General features: G+C 37.3%; 1 pseudogene; it reads right to left on the bottom strand.

The window, feature by feature from the left end:
* Positions 1 to 1,160: 1,160 nt before the first annotated feature.
* Positions 1,161 to 10,485, bottom strand: LOC103657470 (annotated as a pseudogene).
* Between the last annotated feature and the right edge of the window lie 794 nt (positions 10,486 to 11,279).

Genomic DNA, 11,279 nt, shown 5'->3' with positions numbered 1-11,279 from the left:
CAGCCTCTGGGCCAGAGCCCATTCCCCACACCTGGCCAGGCCCCGGAGGTGAGGCCGGCTGCACTGTGGCTCCGAAGGGGCAAGAGGAGCCAAGGTTTGCATGAGCACTGGGGTGGCTGATAAGTGGCGTGAGCCAGACGCCTTACAGAGGAGCTCAGGTGCCTCTGGTACGCGGGCGCTCAGGTGTTTCTCATCCCAGGGCTCCCAGCTGGCCTCAGAACAGCTGAGATCCCGCGAGATGAGGCTTCTTGGGAAGCGTGGTCCTGGCTGTAATGCCTCGGGACTGATTCTGCCCTTCTCGAAGGCTATGGTCATGGACTGGGTCTCCTAGAAGACAGCACCTGAGGTAAAAACTTACTACGGGGAAGCGCAGTGCCAGAGAACCAGGAGAGAGAGCAAATGGGAGCGAAGCAAGAGAGGAAAGAGCATTACGGAGAAGGCCACAGCTTCGTGAAAAGCTGAGGGCTGGTCCTACAGCACAGCTTCGAAAAGGAAGCTGAAAGCTATGCGTCTCCACACAGTCCCTCTGAGGGGCAAGAGTACATTTGCCCAGTCCCGTCACCTTTGGATCAAGGATCCTTCCATGGGCTAACTCCTCAATAATTGCAGGTTGTGTAGTTATTGGTGCAACAAGTTCCTCAGCAACAACAAGGAATCCCCAGCGTAGGAGGCAAAAGATGCTGCCGGCACAGCAGGCAAGGTGCTGCCAGGTTGTGTCCTTAGGTGGCCCAAGGCACCAAAAGTAGCTGTCACCGCAGACCCCTTTGTAGCAGCAGCAGCAACCTGACTCCATAACCATGGGAACGGCTGCAGTGACTGCTAGATTCCGTCACTGCAGATCTGGGCTCCTCCGTAAACTGAATCCCCTGCAACTACTATTGTGGTAGCTCTGAGAAATTGTTTTCTGGTCCTTTTATTGTTTTATTCAACTTATTCACGTTTTCAACATCTAGGAGCTCTTGTTCCTTTTTTTAAGGTTATAACACTTTCTCAGTATCCATTAGGTATTTGGGTAGAATATTAGCTATTCAAATTTTTCTGCCACTGGAGGTTGTCTGCATAGTAAAGAGGAGGTACTCTAGAGCAAGACAGCCTGGGTTTGAATGTCAGCTATGTAATGGTTTTGTTTCCTTTGGAAACTTTGTGTTTTCGTTTCTTTCCTTTTTCATTTTCTTTCTCTCTTTCTTTCTTTCTTTCTTTTTTTTTTTTTTGCTTCAAACAAATACAAAATGCTTATACAAAAATGCAGTAATTGTCAAACTATCAATTTGTTAAACTTAGAAGAAGTATGAACTTATGTTACAACTCTAAAAAGAAAACGTTACATTTTTTTTACTCAAGCCAACTTACCTCCAAAAGTTACAGATTTTTGGTTTAAAAAAATACCACTCTGAAATCGTTCCAATTAATTCTGTTATTCCATAAAGAAACAAACTTCTCAATTTGCTGTGCATTGAATGAAGTAATGTTTGTAATGTAAACTTATTTCAATAGCTTTTACATCAGTCATAGGCCAACATATAAACTAAATGTTTTCTTAATATAAATAGAAAATATTCACAGCAATGTCAGTATGGAACCTCGTACCTGTCAATTCACATATACACATAATTCACATAATACAATTAATAATTAACTGATGAGGTTAGTGTTATTTAAAGATGTTTCGTCACTGTATTTCCCTAACATTCTCGTCAACTGTATACAAGTTCATTATCTCATGTTTTCTATTGTCCCTGTCTCTAAGTTGAAAAAGCCCAGTGGGGAATATGCAGAAGTGGCCCAGAACTTGGTCCTATATCTTTGGTCCATTCTTTCCAAACTTTGATAAATTAGTAAAGCCTAGAGGAATCTCTACTAGCATGTTTCACTCTTAATTTGTCCAGTCTTCGTGGTTTTCTGCCTTCTCCTCTTCCCTTGCCTACCTAAAATTTTTGATCCAAAGTTACGTAAATCTGTTTCTTGAAACCTGGAAATTTCATCACCAGTGTTTTTCCTGGTTTCTGCCTTTGCCCATATCTCCTTTTCAAACCTCAAAAGTTCTTCCTACTTTTATTTCTCCTGGGCATAACTTTCTAATAGTAACTTTAGTTTAAACTAACATCAGTGCTCCTTCTGCTACATTTTTCTCTTTTCTTAACTTCTTTTAAGTATAAGAAACATATTTCATTGATATTTATATACTTTTCTGTTTTTTTGCAAGCTTCAACTGGCAATTTTCTTCTTTGTTCCTCTTTTTACTTTCATCATCTTCTTGTTTATTATGAGGAAGCATAAGTATATCCGGCCTTTACTTGAAAATCCCCAAATTTTTGCTGTTTTTAGTTTTCCAATTTTTTTTTTAAAGATTTTATTTATTTATTCGACAGAGATAGAGACAGCCAGTGAGAGAGGGAACACAAGCAGGGGGAGTGGGAGAGGAAGAAGCAGGCTCATAGCGGAGGAGCCTGATGTGGGGCTCAATCCCAGAACGCTGGGATCACACCCTGAGCCGAAGGCAGACGCTTAACCACTGTGCCACCCAGGCGCCCCTAGTTTTCCAATTCTTAATAGACTTTTTTTCCTTTCTTCTAGAGTCAGAAATTTTTCTAGCATTTTTCATGCTGTTGCACTTCATCCTGTGTTCGTCCAGGGTAGTGTTCTAGAACTTCTCCCATAAATGTAGGCTTCTCTTTATGTTTGTTCCTCACTGTTACAGAGTTCTAGTAATAATCATAGTCCATTGCCCTTGTCATCTTCCTGTTTGCTGAAAGAATTTTTCAGAATCCATATTTCTCTTAGAAGATTATATGATGGTACTTTGTCTACAGGAACTTTGCTTGACATTGCTATGAAAGCTCTGTGTGTTTCTGAGTGACCTAAAGCCCATGTGTCAGTTTTTCTGGATATGGCATTCATTAGTTATTTTCTCTTCTTTAATAAGCTCTTCATATATCAAATTCTGCTCTTATTTAAAAGTGTTCATTGCATTTTCAACTGGTTCCATTATTTCTCTGAGCTTTTCAATAAAATTAGGTGTGTCACTTCTTTTAACTAATGCTGGAGTTTCTTTACATCATTACGTATTTTGGCCAGCTGTTGCTGGACTTTTGCTCTTCCTCCTTTCTTGCCACTAATTTATTTTCCAATTCTTCCACCACACTATGCTCAGTAATGAAGTCTTTTTTTTTGGTTGTAGAAAAGACTGTGTTTATCTTTTTCTGCTAATAATTTGATCGCAAAATTTTGCTGCTTTAAACATGATCTTTGCCCAGTCCAAGTAGCTTTCTGCTTTTTGTTTTGAAGCTGAAAAGTTTTATTAGTTTTCTTTTTTATTTTATTTTATTAGTTCACTGAGGCACACTCAGAATTCTTTTCTCTTAGAATTGCTGGGGCCATTCTAGCCAGGTGGGCCTAGGGGTTCACTCAGTGGACACTATAGAATAAGCAGATTGTTCCCTGCATGTGAGACCAGGTTTGTGGATGCACTGTGCCTTAATTTCTTCATCCACAAAATGGGATAATACAGTATTTACCTCATAAGGCTATTACAGTGGTTGAATTTATTATATGTAAATTCAAAATAGTTTATAGCTCAGATTATTATTAGTTCCTCAAGTCAGTTTTCTATATTTTGGCCTTGCTTGTTCTCTTTAATGCTGATGGTATTTCTCACATGTCTCCTTATCCTAGGATGTCCAGTCACACTTTAAAAAGGTTTGGATCACTAGAGTCTCTTCTGCTATTGTATGAATAGGATGATTTTCTTCAGTCGTCTCTCTAATAAAAGTTTTGACTGAGATCTCTATACATATTAGTAGACCAGGCACATTCTACTATAAGCCTTCACTTAAGTGGCTGGTGAGCAGGAGCTAAATGTCAGTATGTAAACCCCCAAATTTGTTTGACTTTCATACATATCCTATCTTTGTATAGATTTTCAGTTAATATGGCATTAATGGGGAATGATGATGATATCCCACAGTGGTGGTTATTATGTGTAAAATACAAATAAAATCTTTACAGAAGTTTCTGCACTTGATAAGAGAGAAGAATCCATTGCTTAATTACAAGCACAACGTTTTTGTCATTTCAAAATAGTGTCCTATATATATATTTTTTGGAAAGTGATATGCAATTGACTCTCTAGAATTGGAGGTAATTATAGAATCACTGTGATTTTTGTTTGTGTAGGATTTTTGTGGAATTTTTTGTAGAATACTAGAATCACTTATGATCTATTGTAGATTCTTTAATTTTGTTGATTTAAGAATAGGACAATAGCTTTAAAATATTTCCCCTCTGAGGTAATGCTGTGTATCTGGGCCACCTGCACTTTGGAATCCAGGAGGGGAAAATGAGGGGAAGAAGGAAGAAATATTCCACTAGTGGATCATAGCACTTTTTTTTACTGAAAAATAAGTTGTCTTAGGTTGTGGTCAATAACTCTGCCTGTCTCTCTACTGAATTAGGTTTCACAACTTCCTATGATGTCATTTGTTCTTTTCCCTCTGGCTTAAATTTGGACTTCCCTTACAGCTGCCAAGTCAGTTTCCTTTAGACCAATTTATAATCAAGTATTTCTACTAAAGTTTTGTGAAAAAAAGCCCTGAATGAGAAGCCAGGATAAATAGATTCCTAAGGACAATTTTTCTTCTTACTATCTGACTTTTAGAAACTAGTGTTGTAACAATCCTGTACTTCTAAACAATTCACATTCTTGGAAGGTAGAAAAGCTTTCTTACATTATAATGAGTTCTTTGTCTTTGAAAGTATTCCAGAAGACACTTGAAAACTACTTCTTAAAACTCTTGTGGAATTTTTATGTAATAAGAAGATTGGATTTAATGGCCCTAAAAAGTCTCTCTGAACCCTGAGACTCAATGACTTTCTGCTTTAGTTCTATGGAAAAAAGGCAGGTAGGAAATAATGAAGAGAACTAGCTTATTCAGTCCTGCATGGATTTCAGCTTTGGTCCCTGGAATTGCTCCAAGCTTCCTAATGTTGTGCTTTGCCTGTCCATTCTGACTCCATACTTAGATACACAATTTTTTGCTATCTTTCTGTTCTTTTTCGGCATGTCCATATAAGTATCCTTAAGACAAAGGCAGGTAAATACATGCCATTAGTTGAGGGGTGGTCAACCAATGCAAGCACAAGATTTCTTTGAATTCTTATTCTTCATTTTAAAAGTCTATAAGAATTTAAAATTATATGTCATATATATTTCTCTTTTAATACAAAATAATATTTTAACTTATCAATCACTGGGGGCAGAGGAGATGAAATTTGACCCAATCCATCTAAGATGCCTCTGGTTTCTTCGTAAGACAAGGCAAGTCACTCCTGCTTTAGAAGCTCAGATCAAAACACTGGACTGGCACTCTGGATTCAGGTTTCTCATCCATGATCTCACAATCCTTGGGACCTGCTTCTGTAAGGCCCACCTTATCCACTCCAACATGGAAGGGGAAATCATACACTGGGAGAGGGTCATATGTTATTTAAACAGTCTCTTCTCAGTACATTCATGCTTCTTTTTCCATTTGATTCTGAACTATTTACAATGACATATTTTAGTAGAATTATTTCAGAATCTGTCTTAACTCAGTCTGAATGTGCCTTAGTGAACTAATAAAATTCTTGCCCCTGAAAAAGGGTGTATTATGTGTTACATTTTGCTACAATTCATGGTGTGTCTTTGGAGAGAATTGTGCATTTTATATAATTTGTCAAGGACAGTTTCAAAATGCGTAACATCATCAGTCTCACTGACAACATCTTTAATGGTTTCACTCTGTAGTCAGAGTTTTGCCAAATGCAAGCTAGGACTCAGACTATCCCACATCTGCTCCCTACCTATTGTTTCAGATGTATCATCTGTTGAAAAGACAACCAAGTTTAGGAAAAGAATTCATCCTTGAAGCATTTCTTCTCTAATTAAGTCAACAGATATTGTTTGAAGTCTATACTTGGGGAATTTATTACTTCAGCTTTTAAAAAGTAAGAGAAATTCACAGATCTACCTTCACAATATTTATTTGTTTGATCAATGTGGCCAGGCTGGTAATGACTGAAAATAGTTGAGAATTTGTGATGGTTGTTATCTTCAACAATTTGAATGGCATATTGCAAAAGTGCTTTTATTTGTGTTATCATCCAGACTCTGTTGCTCTGGGCAGGATATCTGATCCTCCTCTCATGGTAGGAGGCTGGACAGAGCTGGCCTGATTGAAATAGGCTCAAGGAACTGGGGCAGATGGCAGGAAGTGATTTTCATGGCCACTGAGGTTGCAGGGAGGCAGAGAACAAACAGTAAAGGCAAAGATCAAAGTCAGAAATGCAGAGCTAAACCAGTCACAGAAGTCAAGAAGAGCCCGAGGCAGGCGATAGTTAACTGGTGCAGCCTGTGGGTCAAAGAGCCAGTGAAGAGAAAAGCAAGGATCCTCCACTAGGAAGAGGCAAACAAAATGGTAATCCTGACAAGTAGCCAAAAGATGGGCTCTTGCTGCCTTCTGAAGTATAAGAAGCCAGGACAGAAGGGACACCCAGTGACCCTTCTAGACTTCAGTTTCTTTATCTGTTTCCTACTCTCCCTGCCTAAGAAGAGTGTGGAAAAGATCAATTTTTATCTTGTATGTAAAGTCAAATTATCATTATCATTATTATTATTCAAAAATGTGAAATAATTGACAAATATATGGAAAGATAAACTAAAAAAGAATAGAAAAAAAAAACATCTGCATGGTAAGAATAGCTTCTTCTTCATTTCAGAGCAAAATAAGACAAAGCATTTTGGTGTGTTATTTTCTTTAAATTTAGTCTGTTCTGATTAGTTTCTAACCAAAGTATTTAAATAGTATCTCTGATTGCCAAACATTTGTTATAGTTATAATTTGTAAATAAGTTATCTATTGTTATTACTATGGCAAGTTCTAGTAAATTCACAAATCAAAATTTATATAACAAGGAGAAATCCCAACATGAAAGAATCAGATCTTTTTTACACACCAGGTCTCAAATTATCCAACTACTTTGACAGCTTTAGTGTCTTGATTAAATATTTTATGATGATACTACTTAAGATAAAATGTAAAAGCTAATTTATAGTGACATCCCTTTATGTAAAAGGTTCCCAGGCTGATTTATTACCAGGTTGAAGCATGTCAGTGAATACAACCATGTCTAAAATAAAGAGACTTTGCAATTTTCTTGCACACTCCTAGTTAAGCAACTTCTAAACAATTTCTATGAAAAACGGGGTCTTTAATTTTACAAGATTCCACTTTATTTTCCTATGATATCTTCTTTAGTTTCATTCTTCAATTCAATTTAGTACCTGCTATGTTATGTACTAAGTAATAAATTTGGAACACTATGCTCAATTATAATTCTTTTTAATACCTGCACATTTGAGGAAACTTAATGTCAAAGATGGGGACTTAGTTCTTTTCAGAGTTGGATTCTTATCTTCTGCTCAACAGAAAAATAGCTAATCAGTTGCCAAATTAATGCTGTTTTTCCAGTTTCTAACTGCCACTCATCATCCTAATTTTGTCTTTTGGTAAATTTATTATGTTACATCATTCTGAAAGGACTTTGGGGAAAATGTATATGTGTATGTCTAAGGGACTACTTCTAATGCTTTATTTACAATTATATAGGGCTATTTATCAATACAACTAGTAAAAATAAGGCACTATAATTATAATCTAATCTATAAATATAGAAAATCTGGATAGTGATAGGTGAGTATTATTCCTAAGGTTTAAAAGGATTTTTACCAGTAAATGGATTTCAAGGATTATTAAAGAAGAAACAAATGACATGGATTTTATATTGGTAATAGTTTGTGTTACAGGAGCATTAGAGGTATTGTAGAGAAGATGAAGGCAAGAATATATTTATAGCCGAGCTATACATAGGACAAAGGAGAGGAAGCAAAGCTAGGCACATCCTGAGGAAGCAAGCATGTATGGTATACTGTCAGATCTTATGGGACAGTTCATGATAAAAGAGGTGGCAGCAACAGTGGTATTATGGGAAAGAAATATGTCTTTGGTGGGAGGGAACAGGAGAAAATGGAAAAGAAAAAGGACAGAGAGAGACCAGATGCTGATAATACTAAGCCAAAAACCAAAATATGTCCTAGACTCAAATCTTAGCAGTAAAGACCTAGTGAAGTGGGAAAATAACACAAAAACAACATAATTTATTTTCATCAACTTAATGTAATTGGTTTAGTCTTGGCTCAGCTTCCTCACAGTGTTTATACAGATTTCTAGTTCCTAGAAACCAGTCTAAATAGGAGTCCTTTGAACCTGCTGGAACTGGTTTCCCCACTTATTCAGGAGATTGCTCAAAGTTCTATTTAGTCTTTGGCCAATAAGAGCAAGTGTCAACCTATGAAGAATTAAAGGGAATATATTTATGTTGAGCTATAGAGTATGTTGTAAATTAGAGTGCAAAATGACTCAGAGAAAACTTTGAGTGAGATTTGCATATTAAAATACTCTCATACACCCTATTTTGTTTCCTTCAATATGATAAAATAGTTGAGTCAGTAGTTATTGAAGAGTTCTGCTCTTGGGAGTGGGTCTTGGGAATAAGTGATCCAATGAGGAGTCCTTACTTGCTTCCCACATAGAAATTTAGAAACTGAAGGCCCACCACTGTTATGCACAGGGGCTAAGAGCTGAGGCGGAGGCCACAGTGACTCAACCAGAATCATTCTGTCCCTCTGAGTCTTTAAGATCCAACCTATTTCCTTGTTTCTCCTCTAGGGGCTTGGGTGACATAAAAATTGGTAAAGTTATGTTGCTGGAACCTGCTATTCATTCCAATATAGCCTTGAATGGACCTTCCCTTTAGGTTCCACAATGCAGGGACTGCAGCAGGGCGATGACTCATGTACTTCTTTTCTCCAAATGTGCTCCCTCCACAGTGTGGAGGATATCTATATATAACCTCACACTGTGACCTGTCTCCTCACCTCTGAATGATGAGTAGAGCTCAGTAAAATAGGCTCAAAATGGGAAGCAGGACAGTTAGACGTGGCTGAGTTGGCATAATGGTTTTGATGTGACTCAGAAAACTCACAACCACATAAAAATGTCAAAATCAAAAAAATCACTGTTTTTTACAACCAAGTTATAGAACAACAAACACTTTGACAATTACACTAACTCTATACTTCACTTCACCTCTCACCTGACCCATTACCTTAAATCTGTGAGCCCTCATGCTGCGCTTATCCCTGTCCCATCCACAACACGTTCCCTACCCTACTCCCTTGACTACTCAGGGATAACCAGCAATGGCGTGAGACTCAGATACTTATCCTTTCATTTTTTCCACAAATATTTACTAAGGCCAAGTACTATTCAAAACACTGGAGTAATGTGCTTTTTCTTCCTTCTTCCTCTTCTTTTTTTTTTCTCTTTTTTCTGCAGATTTCATAACTATTTTACATGGAAAACTTAATATTTGTCTTTTTTAACCGAATAAAATATGTCTCATTTCAAAATAGCCAAGTCACAATGTCAGCACCAGAAAATGCTTCAGCTAATAGAAAAGATTCCCATACGATGTAATTCGGAAAGAAATAACTGCAGTTTGGCAAAAGTTATTTTAAACCATCCTGTAGACAAAGGGTTCTGTTCATCCTGTTAGTACTACCACTATCTCATATTTACAAAAATGTTTCAGAGACTTGTACAAAAAATACATACCTCTAGGGGCGCCTGGGTGGCACAGCGGTTAAGCGTCTGCCTTCGGCTCAGGGCGTGATCCCGGCGTTATGGGATGGAGCCCCGCATCAGGCTCCTCCACTATGAGCCTGCTTCTTCCTCTCCCACTCCCCCTGCTTGTGTTCCCTCTCTCGCTGGCTGTCTCTATCTCTGTCGAATAAATGAATGAAATCTTAAAAAAAAAAAATACATACCTCTAAATGTCCTCCAAATTTGGTAAGTCTGGATACTTTGTAATCACCCATTTTTGTTTTAAAAAAATACAGTGTACTTCTTTATTTTAAAATTGTATGTATTCTGGTCAAAATAGAACAGTTAGTTCCTGCTCTAATGTACCTCCTCGATCTAACACATAGCAAAAGTATATAAAGATATAAAAGTAAAAGCCTTGTCTGGGTTCAAAACCTGTTAAGCATTGATGTGTACCAAAATAGAAGAGAAACCCAAAGTTGGGTGGAACCGAGGTCACAGACATGCTGGGCTCTGGTCCTGAAGCAGGCAGTGGCAGCTGGCAACTCAGGGAAGGAACACTGAAGGTGTTCCATAGAAATCAGAAGACTGGAGCCAGGTTTGAAAACAGGTGCAAGGTGAGGCTCCTTCTGGGAAAAGGAGGTTGGAAATGTGTAGGACCCACTACCTGCAGTAATGACTTTGTAGACTGCTTCAGAAGCAAAAGGACCAAACACGCCATGCGCCTGAGGAACTGTGCCAACTGCCCCTGGCCTAGAACCTGATGTCCTAGCCCTACTGAGACCATGGGCAGGTGTTCTGCAATTCTATACAGTTGTCTGGGTTAGAGCTGGGTTTCAGGAAGTTGAGAAAATAAAGCTATAAAACCACTAGACAGAGAAGTGTGAAGGAAAAGAAGAAGTGGGGGGAATGTCCTTAAAAATTAGGCTGCAAAACAAAATTTCAAAACACATGGAGAATTCTAATGCTATGAATGTAACCCAGAAAAAAATCAATAATTGCAACAAAATTTCATTCCAGGTAAAAATTTATGAAACTATCTATCCAAAACTTTAGTATAAATATGCTTTGAATGCTTAAGGATTAAAATGAAAATTATATAAATTATATTTAAAAATTATATAAAAACAATGAAAAACAGAAATGAAATAAGTCAAATTAAAAGCAGAAAGACTAGACATATTGGAAATTAAAAATCTATGGATTGAAAAATTCAAAAGATTTGGTAAACTTTGGAACAGAGACAATAGAAGAGAAAATAATAAGTTAGAAAATATTACTGAGGATTCACCCAGATCATAACATAGGGAATAAAATCTGTAAAAATGTTAAATAGATCATACACCCCAGTATGCTTGGTAGAGTTCCAGTTTACATCCATTGTCCTGTTGTAATTACTAGTGGACAATCCTTTTAACTCTCAAATATGTCCTAATTTAGACAATAAATTATATGGTCACCCAAGTGCTAAGAAATGGATAGACTAAAAAGACAAATAAGACTTCCAAACGGAAACAACAGAATCACAAAAAAGGAATGTTTGAAAAGTATTGTGAATTTTTGAAAATTGAATAGAGATCT

This window comes from Ursus maritimus, unplaced genomic scaffold (assembly GCF_017311325.1).
Source record: "Ursus maritimus isolate PB19 unplaced genomic scaffold, ASM1731132v1 scaffold_29, whole genome shotgun sequence".
Taxonomy (NCBI): domain Eukaryota; kingdom Metazoa; phylum Chordata; class Mammalia; order Carnivora; family Ursidae; genus Ursus; species Ursus maritimus.
This window is presented reverse-complemented; position numbering and strand designations above follow the sequence as displayed.